The sequence below is a fragment of the Pinus tabuliformis genome, chromosome 4_1 (genome assembly GCF_031772625.1).
Source record: "Pinus tabuliformis cultivar Carrire ecotype Pingquan chromosome 4_1, CPIR1, whole genome shotgun sequence".
NCBI classification, from domain to species: Eukaryota; Viridiplantae; Streptophyta; class Pinopsida; order Pinales; family Pinaceae; genus Pinus; species Pinus tabuliformis.
The window spans coordinates 279,910,371-279,928,583 of record NC_142303.1 but is presented as its reverse complement, the minus strand read 5'-3'; the positions used below and the strand labels follow the sequence as shown (position 1 = coordinate 279,928,583).

Sequence of the window (18,213 nt, the reverse complement as noted above, 5' to 3'; positions counted from 1 at the left end):
AGTTGAGGCCCCATTTTGAGATGTTTATCCTACTCCTTCTCAACCACCACATCTCTAATCTTTGCCTTGATACTCAAGGATGCACATTCTCCCACCTCAATTTTATATAAGTTCTTGAATAGAACACCTATCTTCTTCACCCGCCCAGTAGCTATGTGTCTCATAAAGGCTTTCCCTTTATTTAAGATCACACCATAGCCAGGGTCTTCCAAAACGGCTACATATATGAAGTTCTTCTTCAGCCTAGCACAAACATAACATATTTGAGGCGAAGAGGTGATCCTGACTCCCTCTTAAATTTTATTGTACCAATCCTGGTAGCACTATACCTTCCATCATCCCCAAGCTCAATATGTATCTAGAGATCTTTATCCTCTAGGCCACTAGAAAAATCTCTACACCCTATCATTTGGAATGGTGCACCTGAGTCCAAGTACCACACACTCCCCATCCTAGTGTTGGCCATGCATGCAATTAGTGCCAAGTCTACTGAAATTGTGAATCCAATGCTTCACCTATTGCTCCTCTTGAGTTCTTCTTGCTAGCCTTTTTGTGTGGAAACTTTGTATCAAAGTGCCTGAATTCATGACAATTGAAGCATTTTATTTTGGACAAGTATTTCTTCATGCCCCCTTGGTTGGATTCTAGTTTTGTTTGATATTTCTTCCATTTTCTCTTCTTTCCAACCAATGAAAATTTTTATTCATCCTCTCCCTTGGATGAGGTTTCATCTCTGGTATGATGCTTAATCTCTTATTGTAGCAAATCAGACCATAAGTGTTCCCAATTCGGTAATTTCTCCCTCCTGTTCATGAAGTTCTGGTAGTTACGCTAGCTTTTAGGAAGGTCTATAAGAGCTAGACTCACCAAGTCATCTTCTTTAACATTCACACCAACCCCTCCAAGCTCATTTCAAGCTTGTGTAAATCTCGTGAGATACTGTGAAATATTATCATTCTTCTGCATCTTGATATTTCGAAGTTTGTCTTTGAGGGCCAATTTTCTATGGTCACTACTATTCTTGAATAGCTGCATCAGTTCCTTCCACATTGTGAAAGGAATTTCCTTCCCATGGCCATTTGAGAAAATGTGGTCTCCAACTACCTCCAATATTATTCTCCTCACCTTGGCTACATCTTTCTTCCATTGGGCTAGGTTCTGTGCATCAACTTATCCTAGTTTTGGAATGTTTGTCTTGACATATTCCAACAGTCTATTTTCATCAAGCACCACCTCAACGCTATCATTCCATCCAATGAAATTAAGGCTCCCTTCTAAGGCATACTCTAATCTCAGTCCATTGAAGGTCATTTTTCCAACTCTGAAGAAATCCTGCTACACTAAAGATGCAAATTTGAACCTCCTAAGGAACAACTTCGAAATTCCTATTATAATGTGAATTCTACTCTGATGCCATGTAGAAATATGGTGATAGAATTGCAACTACTCAAGAAATTTAATCTAAATCAAGAGACACAATTCTACTCTACTAATCTGTGGAAATTAATTCACAATTTAGAACAAAATGCAAACTGATGTTTCTAGGGGTAAGAAACTGCTAAAAACCCCTTAAGCTCATTTGCATTAATAAAGTGAACTGAGAAATAATTACATTTTTTTTCTCTCTCTCTCTAAGGACAAACTGCAAGAATAAACTTGTTCTCACTCTTCCTGCACTCACGTTGCCCGCTATCACACTGTGTGCACTCGCATTGCTTGCACTCGTACTACCTGCACTCACATTTCTTGCATTCTCTCTACTCGCAATCGCATTTCCTGCACTCACTCCTATTTATTTGCACAATTCTTGAGGAAATAAGCTCCTAAAATATAGGAATTTCCCCCTATTTTTTTGCGCAATTCCCTAGGATTGATAACCTAACCAATACTCTAAATTGTACACTCAATCTAGTATATAATTAATTGTACACTTCCTTAGAATCTCCACCACAAATGAGGAACTCAAATTTCTTGCATGCACTAGCTATTTTGAGTTGATTGATCAATTAACTGGATTATCATTGAGTTACACTATTGTCCCACTGCATAAGTGACCTCCAACTAGGTCTATTAACTATTAGAACTCACTTAATTGAGTATAATTAGAAATAATTGAACTGGATTGCAATATATTAGCAATCACACATGCATAACTAAACTCCAAACCCTCTAACTCGAATTTACTAAGCTAACTGAGTGACAAGAGCCATGTCACCTCAATTAAGTACCTCCAAGTTGTCCTGCTGATGTGGAAATTTGATTTACTCAATTGACTAAGGCTAAAGTCAAATTGACCCTTTCTTACTACGCTTCTCAACAGGAAACGTACCATGTCATCCTCCTCTCATTTTCATGGATATAATGTAATATATCTTCCCTTTGTAGAAAACATGGCTTATCTTAGGCTTAACCAATCAGATAAAATACCACATATAACCTTGATTCAAAAACTTGGTGTCTATGTTCATAAATTAATAATTAATCATATGAATGACTATCATTCTCTTTAAAAAAAAATAAGGGACTAAGTTTTGAAGATCGTGTTCGACAACATAAATTATGATTATTAACTTCACATTAAAACCCACTTCATCTCTGCCACCTTCAAGGAAATATTTTTGTTAGTGGTATTTTTCTGAGCATATGAGCCAAAAAGATACTTTCACATTTGGTGATGATACCACTTAAGAACAAATAAAACAAAGAGTAATGTGTTGTGGAACTTTATAACCCTCAGCAATACTTTTCAAATCTCTATAAACAATGTCAGAAAACCCTGCAAAATAACTTGCAAACACTAAAAATCATATACAGAAAATGAAGGCAAGGAACCCAATGGAAATAACTTGATTCCTTTATTATAAATGAAAATACTTGGTGGAGTAGAACATAGACCTGGGCCTATAATGTCCAATTCCATGGGAGGGTCCTTTGAATTCCTTATGCTTCTTGTAGTTTCTTTCTCTCTCTCTTCCTATTTTCAAATGGGAAAGTGAATAAATGTGGTTGAAGTCAATGTAGAGAGCTTTTGAGTGATGGGAATAGAGTGATGACGATGATTATGATCATGTGTAGAGAGTGAGGGAAAACCTATCTATTTATAATAAAATGTTAGGATAGATCTAAATCTAGTCAAATAATAAAATATTATTAGACCAAATCAAGATCTAATAATTAGGAGTATTTTATTATATTTAAGAGAGGAAAATATTAATGAAATGTTCAAAAGTATTTATTTAGTAAACTAACTTAAAAAATAGCGATTAATTGAGTTAATTAAGATAATTTGTTAAAGTAATTAATAAATAAATTTGATTTATTAATTACTTTAAGGAGATATGGTCAAGGTGAGTTATAAATAATTACTAAATAGTGATTTAATAATTATTTAATAGGAGAAATGTGTAGATATTAAAGAATAATAATTAAATAATGGTTTATTTGATTATTCCTCGACAAAATGGGTTAGAAATAATTACTAAATAATGATTTAATAATTATTTCAAGGGAGAGAAGTTAAATGATTAAGGAATAATAAATAAATAATGATTTATTTAATTATTCCTATGGATAGGTGAAAATATTTTTAATTATTTTCACAAAATGGGTAAATATGAAAATAACATTAAATTAATTAAATAAATTTATGGGCCATTTTCAAGTGAGCAAAAAAAAATAATTTAGGAAAAGTGGTTCTCTAAAATATTTCTTAAGGTGAAAGTGGGTTTTTATATGTAAAACCCATGCTACATGGTGTAATTCGATCATTCTAGTGGAAAATGGCCAGGTGATCACTTTTTAGGTGATAACACTTTGTTATCCTTCACCATATTGATGTCATGACTTGGTCCTTGGAAAACATTCAACATGTTTGTTTCATAGAAGCCTTCAAATCAGGTAGGTTTGCAGCCTTTCCTTACAATTTCCCTCATGAAAGGATAAAAGTAATTTATAACTAGTTTCTTAAGAAACCATGAATCCTTCCTAGACTTGATATCCCCATGACAAACAAGATATACAACTCCTAATTCTTTAACTTCATGCAGAGAAGAAAGATCATACTCAAGACTAGAATATTCATCTGCAAACATAAAACTTGTGGGTTGTCCAAATGATGTGCTAGCTCCAGATAGAGGCCTTACTATATTGTGTGTGTCTCTGGTCTCCCATAAAGGGTGTCTTAAGGGAGTCAGTGGAACCAATTGAAGGTCCTACTCCTTTAGAATCAACTTATTCATCCTTCAAGTCTACATTGATATGCCTATTTTGAAGGGCAAGTTTTAAAGCTTCCTTTCAAAGAAATTTTTGAAGGCTTTCAATAAGTAATTATTCAAAGGCCTCATCACGTTCCTTATGAATTTTTGTACCCATATCTAGCCATACACCAAAACATGTTATAGCACCTTGGAAAAATTCTCTTAAAGAGGAAACACTCATATTATGACACAAGGAAAAATGGTAGATACTTTATACAAAAAAATACAATGATTGAATGTATTATTGGAAAACTTATTAAAAACTACTCAAAAATTGCAGATACTTAATGTACATGTCCACTATAAACTAACCTAATTCGTCAGACTCGTATTGTCCCAAGGTTGGATCCTAATTCTAACTTCAAATCCATGGACACCATTTTCCTAACTTCACTTTGATACTTTAGAACACTTCCATAGTTCCAAATGTACATCACAAGAAGGAAGCAAGTGGAAAGAACTAGTGGAAGTCAACCCTTCCCCTACTTTCATCAAAACTATAGAAAAATACATTCGTTCAATTGATCTAAATATAATAGGAAAGACAATGGAAAGGAATATATATATATATATATATATATATATATATATATATATATATATATAAGAACCATGACCAGAGTCATTCGGCTTGTAGTCACAATCATCACCCCTACCTCTGTAATGCCTACGGTCAAACAGAAAACTAATAAACCAATTTCTCTCAAGAATAAGGCTCTAGTTAAGGACTGAAGGTATCCATTGTTGTTAACACCTATGTTATGCTTATGAGCGAAATTATTCACGATAATCAATTTTAACTAGAAATTCACAAATTTTGTCTATTTTACATTAACTTTACATTTAAACTATGCAAACAAATGAGCCAATTTTGCACTAAATTGAATAGTGCCATCTCTCAATTACTCACCATATGAATTTGATATCTTGATGGTGCTCCTAAAACATGCACATACCAAGACACACATTATCATTAGGAACCAGTTGATGACAAGAATGTAGATCTGAACCATGAACCACTGGAATGTGTGATTTTGTCTTCTTGTTTGTCTAAATTGTTAATATATAATTATAGACATGGTGGTAGTATGCATGTTAGGAATTTTATAACAGAAAATTTATGCTTGCCTCATGTTAATGTAAGTCCAAATTCTAGGAAATGAAAGACAAAGCTATGCAAATTCTTCCCATCTCGACCATAAGGAAAATCCTAGAAGTACGAAAAAATGTGATCAATACAAGTTGCTCCCACCCACAGAGCTTGATATTTATTTATTTTTTTTTCTCTAAAAGTTGTTCAAATGACACATAAGAATAATTTAAATATTGACAAATGTGTGCATTCTTTATGCTCAACTGATTTTCTGATATCTTTTAGAAGGAAATAAATCATATGAAACCAAATGAAGAACTCCTTTCATCAACAATTTAGATGCCATCCTAACATGATTAATTTCACATAGTTAATTTACATCCAAACAATTCTAAAAACATAGACATGGGATTCACTACTCACAACAATGGTGTTAGATACTTATCTGAATATGAATAGGGAAATTGAGCTGGAAACTACAACTCTCCGCCCAACCTTAGATTAGGATGTATGGTGTTCTTTCTTGCAGCCCAATCACCCTCGAGTTGAATTCCAAAGTGTGAATGAGGTACTTTCTTATGGATTTCTTGGATATAATCGGGTCTTTAGAGGGTCGACCCCCTCGACCCTCTAACTGAAATCACATAATTTAAATTATTCAAGCTCACATATAGTTTTGAAATATTATGAAATCTCCTAGGCTCCCCAAGAAACTATATGATGAATAGTCATGCAATCCAGACTTGTCAATGAACTTAACATTTCTTCACTGAATGGTTTAACTTGGACTAGGAAGATGCTTGGAAAGCTACACTACTCTTCTATATTTGAGCACCTAGAAATGGGGATTGATCCTACCCTCATTTACCTTCAGGGATCTTGAGATTTCTCAACAAAATATGGTAGTAAATGTTTGCTACCTGACATACAAGACCAAACCCAAATCCAATCTTGATTTGCTTCTCACTAATAGGGTGTAGAGGGGATGGTTGAAAAAATAAGCTATTATTGCACCAACGATCTAGTAGTAATAACAAAACAATAGTTTGTAAACACATTAGAGTGGTAAAGTTGCATGGGTGAACCTATGAATGACAAAGGTCTCTAAAATGTGTTTGGCATAATGAAAACATTAATAATACATTGCATATTTCTGAAATGAGCATACAATTCTTTTTTGCAATATATCTAAAGTACTTTCGGATAGGGAAGTAATAGCAGATGAGATAAATGAATAGAGTGGAAACATATACTCAGAAGAGTGTTGTAGGCTACCCATGGCTCTCAATCCTTGAAAACTACCACTAATTTTCCCTCATCCTTTTCAAAATAATCTTTAAGCCTCTTGCCTCCTTCTAGAACAACTAGTTTCCATCTTCTAGATTGTGGCAAAGTAAGTTGCTACCGAGTAGGATCACATTTATTAACTCTTTCTTCAATCAAGTATTTTAGATCATACATCGTGGAATTGTCACTTAGATTAATTCCACTCTTGATGATTTCTCTGCCACTTCAAGATATCACTAAGATATTCATCTTCACAATCCCCTCTATTATTGGTATGACCACAAGTGTTGGACGTTGGCCTCAAAGAATGAATGGTTTTCTGTTGGGGAAGTGTGGTAGCTAAACAAGGGGGAACATTGATGAGTGAATTCTAGTCTATGGCTTTAAGTGAGTGAATATTTGGTACAAATTGAAGACCTAAGGTTAGTGGGCATATAAATATTTATGGAGGCTAGGTAGCATAGACATATAGAGAAATATTTAGTTTCCTAAGCTACATGAGCATGAGTATCTCATGTAGATGCAGGTACTCATAACAAAGGGAGAGGTAGCAACGGCAGAATCATGAATAGTTGTAAAATAAGACTTGTGATTGGGTATATATACATAGGAATAGGGAGTAAAGCTACAAATTAAGATTGATCATATTTAAATGGTAATAGAGCTAACAATGTGGAAGGAGCAAGTGAACTAGAAAGAGAGTGAATCAAGCAGGTAGATCTATTCCCCTAGATAGAAACTAGATAGAAGGTGTGATGGAAAGCATGTAATAATTACCTACATTATGCAAAGCATTGGTGGCAAGGGATTTTTCCTTATTTCCACAAGGTTGCAGATAAAAAAGAACTTGGAGAACAACATGGTCATTCCCCTGAATAATCGAGGTCCCAAGAATGAATCCCATGTTTAGAAAAATGACCTCCCCTTTTTCTCCATCCCCTATGCATCCCTTCCAGATTTTGTTTCCTCTGTCGTTTTTTCCAACCTAGCTAGGATCTCTTCAGCCCATGAAATCATGCGAGCTACCCTTGTCACTCTAATTTTTTTGTTGGTTTTTTATTTGTCATCCTTAATCTATTTTTTATTTTCCTACCAAAATATTGTAGGCCAATCAACATGGTGCCACACAAATCCACATCCCAAGTACTTCCCCCCTCCACCTCATCTATGGAATCCATGTCCCCAACTCAACCCATTTAGTTTAATTAAAGTTATATTGCTTAAAATAAGCAAGAAATGTTAGTGGGGTTATTATAGCACAAAGTCGATTTTGGATGTCTGCGTCACAAAGCTTGAATTTTGATAAAGGTTTGACCGAGCTAATCTAGGAAGAATATAGACCTCTCATCATGGGTTAACTAAGGATTTTTGGGAAACCCCTTTTGACCAAATTTATGGGCATGTTCTCTGAGAATAGTTAGACTAAGTTCTAGGATTGTTTTGACCAGGTTTGACATGAGTAGTTTATGTGGTCATTTTGACATAAATTGACTCGAAAATCATTTTTCTTTCTTGTTGAATTGTACCATTTCTTCTAACAAAAAGTTGTTTCATATTTCCCTAGTTAGGGTTGTTGGCAATATTGGCATTGATGTCAAATCAACCTGATTGATTAATTTATGTTGAATGGAAAGTGTACATAAATTTTGAATGCGGAATATAAAAGGTTGAAAGTGATTTGAAGTGCAAATGCTATGCTAATCAATGTGAAGGATAAACATTGAGACAAAACTTGAATTACATATATTTATTTGAACAGAATATGTGGATAATACAAATCTGATTTGTCTGTTGTAATTATTATTGAATGAACTATTAGGCTAGCTCTATTTTATATTACAAATAATTTTCAAAACTGAAAATGAAAAGACAAGCTTGTGAGCAGTTTTTGGAAGTCCAAGAGACCATGCTTCATTTGATATTCCTTCAAATTATACAAACAACCAAGAGGGCTTTCTTATAAAGCATGCAATGTAGAATGAAACAAGATGATCTTATTTTTGAATTGAAGTAGCCTGCATTAGAGAATGGATGAGAAGTAGTAGAGGAGAAGAAGAGAGAAAAGAAGAAGCAGTTCAACAAAAAACTTGACAGCAGAATTATATATGAGGTAACCAACATTTGTGACTTGAGAAATTTATGTTCTTTTCTATGTTACATTTTGAAAAGGAATAGGTTATAGTCTATTGAGGTAGGAGCCTCCTGTGTGTTGTAGCCAGCAGAAAACTTGTGGGCGTTGGAGCTTCCTTTGAGGTAGGAGCCTCTTGTAGGTTGAAGCCGACAAAAATATGATGTAAAATGGAGTAGCATCTTTCCTTCACATCACTTTCAACCTAAAGCTCGTGGTTTTATCCCTTCAACGTTTCCACTTATATCTAGTGTCTTCATGTGTTTTCTTGTTTGTTTTGTGAATGCCTTGAATTCTTGGGAGACAAACCTACAAACCTGTCTCCTTGAAATCTGCAAAAGGAATTTAATAAATATTGAGCACAAACATAAATCATTAACTGCATAATAAGAAGATTAATTTGAGAAAAAACAAATAATTTAAAATATTGATTCACCCCCCCTCTTAGTATTTTCCAATAATAAATATCGATTGGTACTAGAGCCAGTTCCTTCAGTAGTAGTTTAACAACTGGAAGGAGGTCTTAAGTAAGTAAAATGGCTAGTCAAGAAGAATGCTCAACAAATAAGGCCCCTCTATTTACTGGTACAAAATATACCTTTTGGAAAGTAAGAATGAAGACATATTTAATGTCTCTAGCAATAGAAGTTTGGTCTATTGTGTTGATGGGGTATGAAGAACCAAAGGAAACAACTAGTGACAAAGATGCCAAACTAAATTTTATAGATAATGAAAAAGCTATGAATGCACTTCTGAGTGGTCTATGAGAGTCTGAATTTATCCAAGTAATGCATTGCGAGACAGCTAAATATATTTGGGATAAATTAGAAAATATTCATGAAGGAGATAAAAAGGTGAAGATGGCTAAATTACAAGTGTATAGAACTCAGTTTGAGATGTTAAAAATAAATAAAGATGAAGATATAGCTAAATTATTTTTAAGAGTTGATGGATTTGTAAATATCATGCTGGGTATAGGCAAAACAATCAACGAAAGTGTAATAGTTCAGAAAATTTTGAGGTCATTACCTTCTAAATTCAAGCCTAAGGTTTCAGCTATAGAAGAAACAACAAACTTTGATAATTTGAACAGATATCAACTACATGGCTCTTCGAATACATATGAGATGATAATTCCAAAAGGGAAGGCATCTAGTAGAGAGGCAAATTTCAAGGTAGAAAATCCCACAGAAGAAAAGGAGCAGTCATGCTCAAGTTCTGACGAAGAGGAAGAAAAATTCATCAGAAGGTTGAAGAAAGAAAGAGGTAATTATAAAGGAAAACTTCTATTTAAGTGTTTTAATTGTGGAAGAGTGGGACATTATGCATCAAAATTCCCTTTTAAGAAAGAGGAAAATTAGCTTAAAGGGAAAGAGAAGAACAAGTCTAAAAAAATGCAGAAAGAGAGACAATTCAAAAAGAACAATTTCTATGCTCAAGAAGATAGTTGTGGATCTGAAAGTTCTAATGAATGCTCTATTGAAGATGGAACAAGTGAATTTATACTAATGGCCTATGAATAACTTGAAAAGGATTTCCAGGAATATGAAGAAGAAGAGGAAGGTGAGGTAGACCTTGAGGGTGACTTAATTAGTGCCCTAGATGAAATAGAAAAGCTTAAACTAAGAATAGAAAGCAGAAAGATATCCTATTAAAATATTTAAAGAAATAATCACGTTTATAATACATTATCAAGTTTAAAGTTGAACTTGAAAAAGAAAATAAGGTGGAAGACATTTTAATACATTAGATAAAAGAGAAAAACCAGGAGTGTGAAAGATTGGAGGAAGAGGTGGTATGTCTAAAGAAAAAGCTAGAGAAAGCTCAAACTGAACTAAACATAAATATTTAGTAGATAAAAGGATCTGAAAAACTGCATGTGATATTGAATTATTAGAGGTCTCCACTCATAAAGACAGGGTTAGGTTATGAAGGAGAATCCAATATATCTAAGGCAGAGGATAAAAGGACAATAACCTTTATAAAAGCTACTAGGAGAGAGGATGACAACTCACATCAATATAAGAACAAAAAATTGAGCAACACTTCAACATCAAGTGAAAAACTACAAAGGAACACTGTCAGTATAGTACAAAAGGCAAAATAAATGGACAATCAATACACAATCTATCAGAAACCACACTTCTTCAGAAGACAGGATTATCAAATGTCAAGATGGTTAGATTCGCAAACAACATCCACTACCAGGCACATATATTTCTTTTATGGATATTGTTACCATTGTAAAAAATTTGGACATAAAGCCTTAAATTGTAGAGCTTATGTGAGAAGAATTGATTTTGGAAATTTTAAGATGAGAAAGAATGGATTCACAACCGTTAAAATAAATATGAATCTAGAAAAAAATGCATTTTCTCCACTCTTTGATATCACTGAATGTTTCTATTGTCACAACTTTGGGCACAAGTCATATGAATGTAGGCTTAAATACAATAGATTAACATCTCAGAATATGTATAAAAAAATTGGATGCATGCAATGGAGAATGAAGGTAGAAGAAAAGAAATCTGACAAGTGTAACTTAGTTTTGTACACTCAAGATCAAAATAATAAATGGTATGTGGATAGTGGCTACTCTAGACATATGACAGGAGATAAAAGAAAGTTTGTTTCCCTAAATGAAAATAAATCTAGAAGTGTGACATTCAGTAATGATTAAGCAAGAAGAATTAGAAGAATGGGTACAGTCAGTTTGAACAACGGAAGAGGAAGATGTGTTGTTTGTAGATGGTCAAAAACATAACTTTTTGAGTGTAAGTTAGATGTGTGACAAAGGCTATGATGTTCTTTTTAGAGCTCAAGACTATGAAATTAGGTCAACATCTATAGAGAAGTTTTTGGCTAAAGGAGTTCGAACTGAGAATAATGTATATATCTTGAAAGAAGAGAATGAGGAACGCTACATCAGAAAACAAGATGAATCTTGGCTATGGCATAGGAGATTGGGGCATCTCAACTTTTATCACATCATCAAATTCAGTGAGAAGAAAGTAGTAAGAGATCTACCAACTATAAAAAATCCTCAAAACACTATCTGCAAGTCATGTCAAATGTGCAAACAAACATGAACATCATTCAAATTCAAAGATAAACTATCAAGTAGTAAGCCCTTGCAGCTAGTTCATATGGATCTATGTGGGCCTTCCAGAACAAAAGCAATAGGAGGAGAACAATATTTCATGCTCGTAATCGATGACTATTCAAGATTAACATGGGTGGCATTTCTCATAAATAAGTCAGAGGCATTTGATAAGTTTAAAAAAGTTAAGGCATTGGTAGAAAATCAAACAAGGTGCCAGATAAAGTGCATAAGGTTAGACAGAGGAGGTGAATTTACATCAGATAATTTTGTAGACCTATTTAATGAATTTGGGATAAAGCAACAATATACTATTGTAAACACACCAACAGAATGGAGTCGCAGAGAGACAAAACAGGTATGTTCAACAAATAACCAGAGCCATGATGCAAGAAAGAAACATTGATCAAACCTATTGGGAAGAAGCAGTGCATACAACTGTACATATTCTCAATAAGGCACATATTAGACAAAATTGTGATAAGACACCTTATGAATTTTGGCATGGGAAACCAGCAACAATCAAACATTTTAAAGTATTCGAAAGTAAATGTTATATAAAAAATAATGATGAAAAGTTGGGAAAGTTTGATGCTCAATTTGATGAAGGAATATTTTTGGGATATTCGTCAAAAAGTAACGGATATAGGTGTTATAATAAAATATTTCATAAGATTGTGGAATGCATAGATGTAAAGGTTCATGAAGAGCTACCCAATAAGAACAAGAACACAAGTTTTGTCAACCCTCCAGATCATCATCATCATATCAGTAAGGTGAATGAAGTACAAAATGAAGAATTAGATGATACTGAGTCTCATCCAAAATGAACTTCAAGATACACACAAAAGAATGACCCTGAAAATCAAACTATTGAAGATAAAAGTGAAGGAGTACAAACAAGGAGGCAACTAGTAGAAAAATCTGAGCAAGTTCATATAGCCATGTTGTCATAGATAGAGCCAAAGAACTTTGAGGAGGCAAGTAAAGACAAAAGTTGGATAGATGCTATGAATGAGGAGTTAGAACAAATTGAGTATAATGAGACTTGGGAACTAACACCAAGACCTATCAGAAATAATATCATTGGGACAAAATGGGTATTCAAAAATAAGATGAATGAACAGGGTCAAGTTGTTAGAAACAAAGCCAGAATCATGTGTAATGGTTACTCACAAATAGAAGGACTTGATTATCAAGAGACCTTTGCACCAGTCCTGAGATTGAAGGCAATCAAGATGTTTTTTTCCTTTGCATGCTACAATGATTTCAAGGTGTATCAAAAGGATGTGAAATTTGCTTTCCTAAATGGTGATATTGAGGAATAAGTCTATATGGAACAACATGAAGGTTTCTCATTAAAAAATATGCCTAATTATGTCTATAGGTTAAAGAAAGCACTATATGGTCTTAAATAAGCACCTCGGGCATGGTACTCTAGACTGGACAAGTACCTTCAAAAATAGGGGTTCAAGAGAGGAGGAGTTGATAGTAATCTATACATTAAGGATGATGAAGATGAGTTATTGATTATAGTTGTGTACATGGATGATATTATGTTTGGAAGAAATAAGAATCATCTAGTAGAATGGTTTGCTGAAGAGATGAATACTGAGTTCGAAATATCTATGATTGGAGAAATTACATTCTACCTAGGGCTCCAAATCCTACAAAAACCTAGAGGCATATTCATTTCTCAAGAGAAGTATCTAAAATATATGTTGAAAAGATTCCAAATGGAAGATTGTAAACCTGTCTCAACCCCATGACTATGGGATGTAAGCTATGTTCAAATGATGAATCACCTGATGTGGATCAAAATCTATATAGATCTATGATATGAAGTCTATTATATCTAAAAAATTCTCAACTAGATATAATGTTGGCAGTGAGATTAGTGGAAAGGTATTAATTAGCACCCAAGAAGAACTATCTTTTAGGAACAAAACGAATATTCAGGTACTTGAAAGGGATTACATGCTATGTTCTATGGTATCTGAAAGCTAAGGATTTTACTCTGATAGCATAGATAGATGCAGATTGGCGAGTTGCGTGGATGACAAAAAAAGTACAAGTGGTGGTGCATTCTACCTAAGAGAGTCATTAGTGGCATGGCTAAGCAAAAAACAAACATCAATTACTCTATCTACCGCATAAGCTAAATACATAGCAGCTACAACCTATTACACACAAGTATTGTGGATGAAACAAACATTATAGGACATGAAGATAATTTTAATGAACCTATATCTATCAAGTGCAACAAATTAATACAAGTGCAATAAGAATTTCAAAATATCAAGTGCTCCATTCAAATACTAAACATACTGCTATAAAGTACCACTTTCTCAGAGAACAAGTGGTTGAGCAAAGAGTGAATATGGAGTATACCGATAAGGGAATAAATAGCAGACATATTTACAAAACCCCTTGCTAAAGAACCATTTGAATATCTGAGAAACAAGCTAGGGATAGTACCTACAGAATCTCTTCACTAATGTGACTTCAAAAAAAGAACCTAAAATGCTGCAGAATATATGAAATTGAGCACGATCTAAGGGGGAGATTATAGGAGCAAGAAAGAGTAATGAAGAACAACACAAAGCTTATGAGCATGTCAAGAATTTGAAATAGTTAAAGAAGCAGCAAGACAAAAAGCATCATCAAAGTGGGAAATCAAGTAATGTTCTCTAGTAGCTAACAACATTAATCAAGTTCACCATTCAAGAGTCCATTCTTCAATGAATTTTTTTTTTTTTTACATGTATATATATCTTATGCATAAACATGTAAATACATTTTTGCAAGTAGACACAGTACTAGTACTGCTAAGATAATTGGATATCTATTCAAATCATGTTGGATGTTAAGCATAACTTATTGTATAATCTCATAATCAATGTTTCTCAAAATGCTTTGTTTTTTTCTGAATGCATCAATGTACATTTTAATGATCTCACTTAAAAATCTGATGTATGAAAACCTGAAAGCCATCCAAATACAAACATGGAAGCAAAAGCAAAGACATTTCCATCAAGTAGAGGAGCAGACTCTATATATTTGTATGTTTGGTTTATAGATGCATTCATCATGAAGCATCATGAGATCTACATTTGAACCTTATTATTTGCAATCTCCATGTGAAGATTTCTATCTCAGCAACTAATCAAATATTGTACCAATTTCACTGCATCACTAGGATTTATCAAAATCCTTTAGCACTGTCATTATGAACACAAATATTTGAATGAAAATGGTGAATTCCCAAGAAATTAAGATGGATCTACTATCAAAAGAAGAAATCTATGTAAGTGCTTCGGAAACATTAAACTAAATATTTTTTGGATGGCAATCCATATGTTCATAGGAACAATGCATCAAGATCTCATCAACGCATCAAGATCTCATCTCTATGTCCAATAAAATCAACAATATCAGCAGGTTCTTGACATCTGAATGACTAATTTTTTCTAGAAAAGGGAATAACATCAGGAAAAGGATATTCTCAAAATATCTTAAAAGATATTTCTTTTGGCATAATACTATGTGTAAACCCTTGAAATAAATGAACAAGTCAATAAAATTCATAGTTAATGAAATCATTTCAGAAAATACAGACTTTGAATGGAAAAAATTAAGAACTTGCCAATATAAAATAAAGATCCAAATGCATTACTCTCTAGCTGCATTGGATACACAAAAGAACTTGGAGAAATTTGACAATCCTAAGCAATGCCATCTCTAATGGGTTTCCGAAAAGAAATATTGTTGACATAGATTTCAAACCTCTGTCAATACAATCAGACAACTTGAAAAATATGAAAGAGGCAAAGCAAGAAGAGACTTAATCAATCTAAAGAATGCATACTTGTATACTCGGTGGAATTGGACAAGCTCAAATGGTAATAAATAAAACAAGCGTTTTACTCCACAATTAAATGTAGCAACATGGACCCGATTGATTCATCTGTTGGCAATTGTAGGGAATGAATAGATGGTTGAAGAGAATTGCAAATTGTGTTCAGCACTGAGGTACATCTGTAGGGGTTCATTGTGATAAGGAATAAGAATTTAATGTGGAGCAGTCATTGACAGAATCAATTATACTGAAGCATTCTATTATTGGAAAATGATGCTAGAGGTTACAATCTCTGCGATTAAGAATAGTTGAAACAATATAACATCGATAACATATACTGATGCCATATAAAGTGTTATAAGTCTTTGTTAATACAAAGGGAATTAGACCTACCAAATCAGCTATTACAAGGTATGCATGCTTTATATGACATGGAACATTATATTCCAACCAAGAGATTCCATAGGCTTGCCCAAAAAATGATGGTAGACATTGAGTGTTGAGATTAGGGTTTTTGTGCCCTAATTTCATAACAAGTTCCTTAAAAATACAGTGATAATGAATTATATTCATGCAGATAGGTTATGCCATTGAAAGAAAATATTTCCTGATGTTGTGGTAATATTAAATGGTTTACACAGCTACTTTGATAAGGCTTTTCCTGCGATGCTCTTGTATAAGCAAGAATGACAACAAACTGGTAAGATTATTCCTCAAAGAAACAATGTAGCTCCATCAACAACGTAAAGTGTTTATTGTTGGAGTTGACAGCGAGGTATTAAAAAATTTACTGGGAGGATTTATTATATACATAATTGAAGCAACGTAGTTGGAGAAACATAGTTGGATCAGCGTAGTTGGAGGAATGTAGTTGGAGAAGTGTCATGATTGTGAGTACAATGGAGAGAATTAGAGTAGTGTAGTTCTATAAATGTCATAATTGTGAGTACAATGCAAAGAGTTGGGGCAGTGTCATAATTGTGAGTACAATGGAGAGCATTGGAGCAGCATCATAACTGTGAGTACAATGGAGAGCATTCAATAATAGCGTTGGCACATATTATTTCGAAGTGTGTTATTTCATATACTGAAGAGAAGCATCCAACAAATACCAACATTCAATACATTATGAGATTGGCTCAATATATGGGTAGCAATCAATATTCAACAAATTTTTTTTTAGCATTGGTAAATGAAGTAGCCATAAAAAAATTCCAATAAAGAAAAAATAATACGAATACAATGGTGCATTGTTGTTAATAAATGGAGCAGGGTTATTTTTGGAGTTGCATTATTATTTTCTTTGGAGAAATGTTATTATTTCCTTTGGAGCAACATTATTATTTCCTTTGGAGCAACGTTATTATTTCCAAAATTATTTTTGGAGCAGCATACAACATTATATGTATTTCGTGCCAGGGTTATTCATGTTCAATATTATTCAATATTCGAGAATCTACAATATGCAGTGTTCAATATGCATTGGCCTCATAAATTTTAATGGCCTTTTAATGCTTCATATATATTTTTATATATATCCAATCCGTTCATCTTGGCTAGTATATATCATATCCAATGCATGCATAGATCACTTCAATATTTGGAATAACACATGGTTGCAGAAATATGGAGTGTTGTGGTATCTGAGCATGGAAAGTGTTAATACCAATATTCATGGCAACGTTGGAGTGTGTGTGGAATGGTATCATATGGTTCTTTAATAATTTGATAGCTATTTGAGTAGTGCATATGTAGTTCTAGAAATTTGAGATATGGTGCTGGAAAAGAAGCATTGAATGATGAGCATCCAAATTCTGCAGTGCCTCCCAGTGGATGTTCTCTGATTTTTTTTTGTGACTAGGCATGGAACTCAGGCACCAACCAAGAAGTGCACTAAGGAAATGAACAATTTATTGAATCTTGTAGCCTGAGACAACCATGAAAAGGTTGCATTATTTGAGGCTCAACCTAAAGAGACAAAGCCCAGTTTGGATGCAATACAAGAGTACTAGAACAAAGCTACTTTATGTAATGAATGTGTTCAGTAACTTAATATTGTAACTCAATAATGTGATGATATCAAGAGGAAACATGAAGCCTTACATCTGAACTCACTTGTTAGAGATTGTCAGCTTGAATTTGCCTCAAACAACTTAATAAATTACAACACCTGCAATAAAGAAATGTCAGTGTATTGACTTTTAAAGATCCATTTTTTTATTTTTTATGGACGTGTTTGTGAATCAAGAGAGCTCAAATTCTTTTTGATTCAAAAAAGAAAGTTGCAACTGCTAGTATTTCTAGTGATAGAAATGGATATATCTCCAACATTCTCAGTGCAAGAGATTGAATTTGTAGAGGTATTATTTGGATTTACAAGCCAAAATATCATTGTAGTAGAACTAATGGGTTCCATGCAATAGTATGAGTCTCCTAAAAAATTACAACAACATAAATGGTTTAGTTTCATTGCAATTATTGAAGGAGTTT

General features: G+C 33.5%; 1 protein-coding gene and 1 pseudogene across 1 annotated transcript in view; one reads left to right on the top strand and one right to left on the bottom strand.

Moving 5' to 3' along the window:
- Nucleotides 1-18,213, top strand: part of LOC149175347 (E3 ubiquitin-protein ligase RSL1-like) — a 146,387-nt gene that overhangs the window by 101,580 nt on the left and 26,594 nt on the right. The gene's annotated exons all lie outside the window — the stretch shown is intronic.
- Nucleotides 6,210-6,885, bottom strand: LOC149175348 (very-long-chain enoyl-CoA reductase pseudogene; annotated as a pseudogene).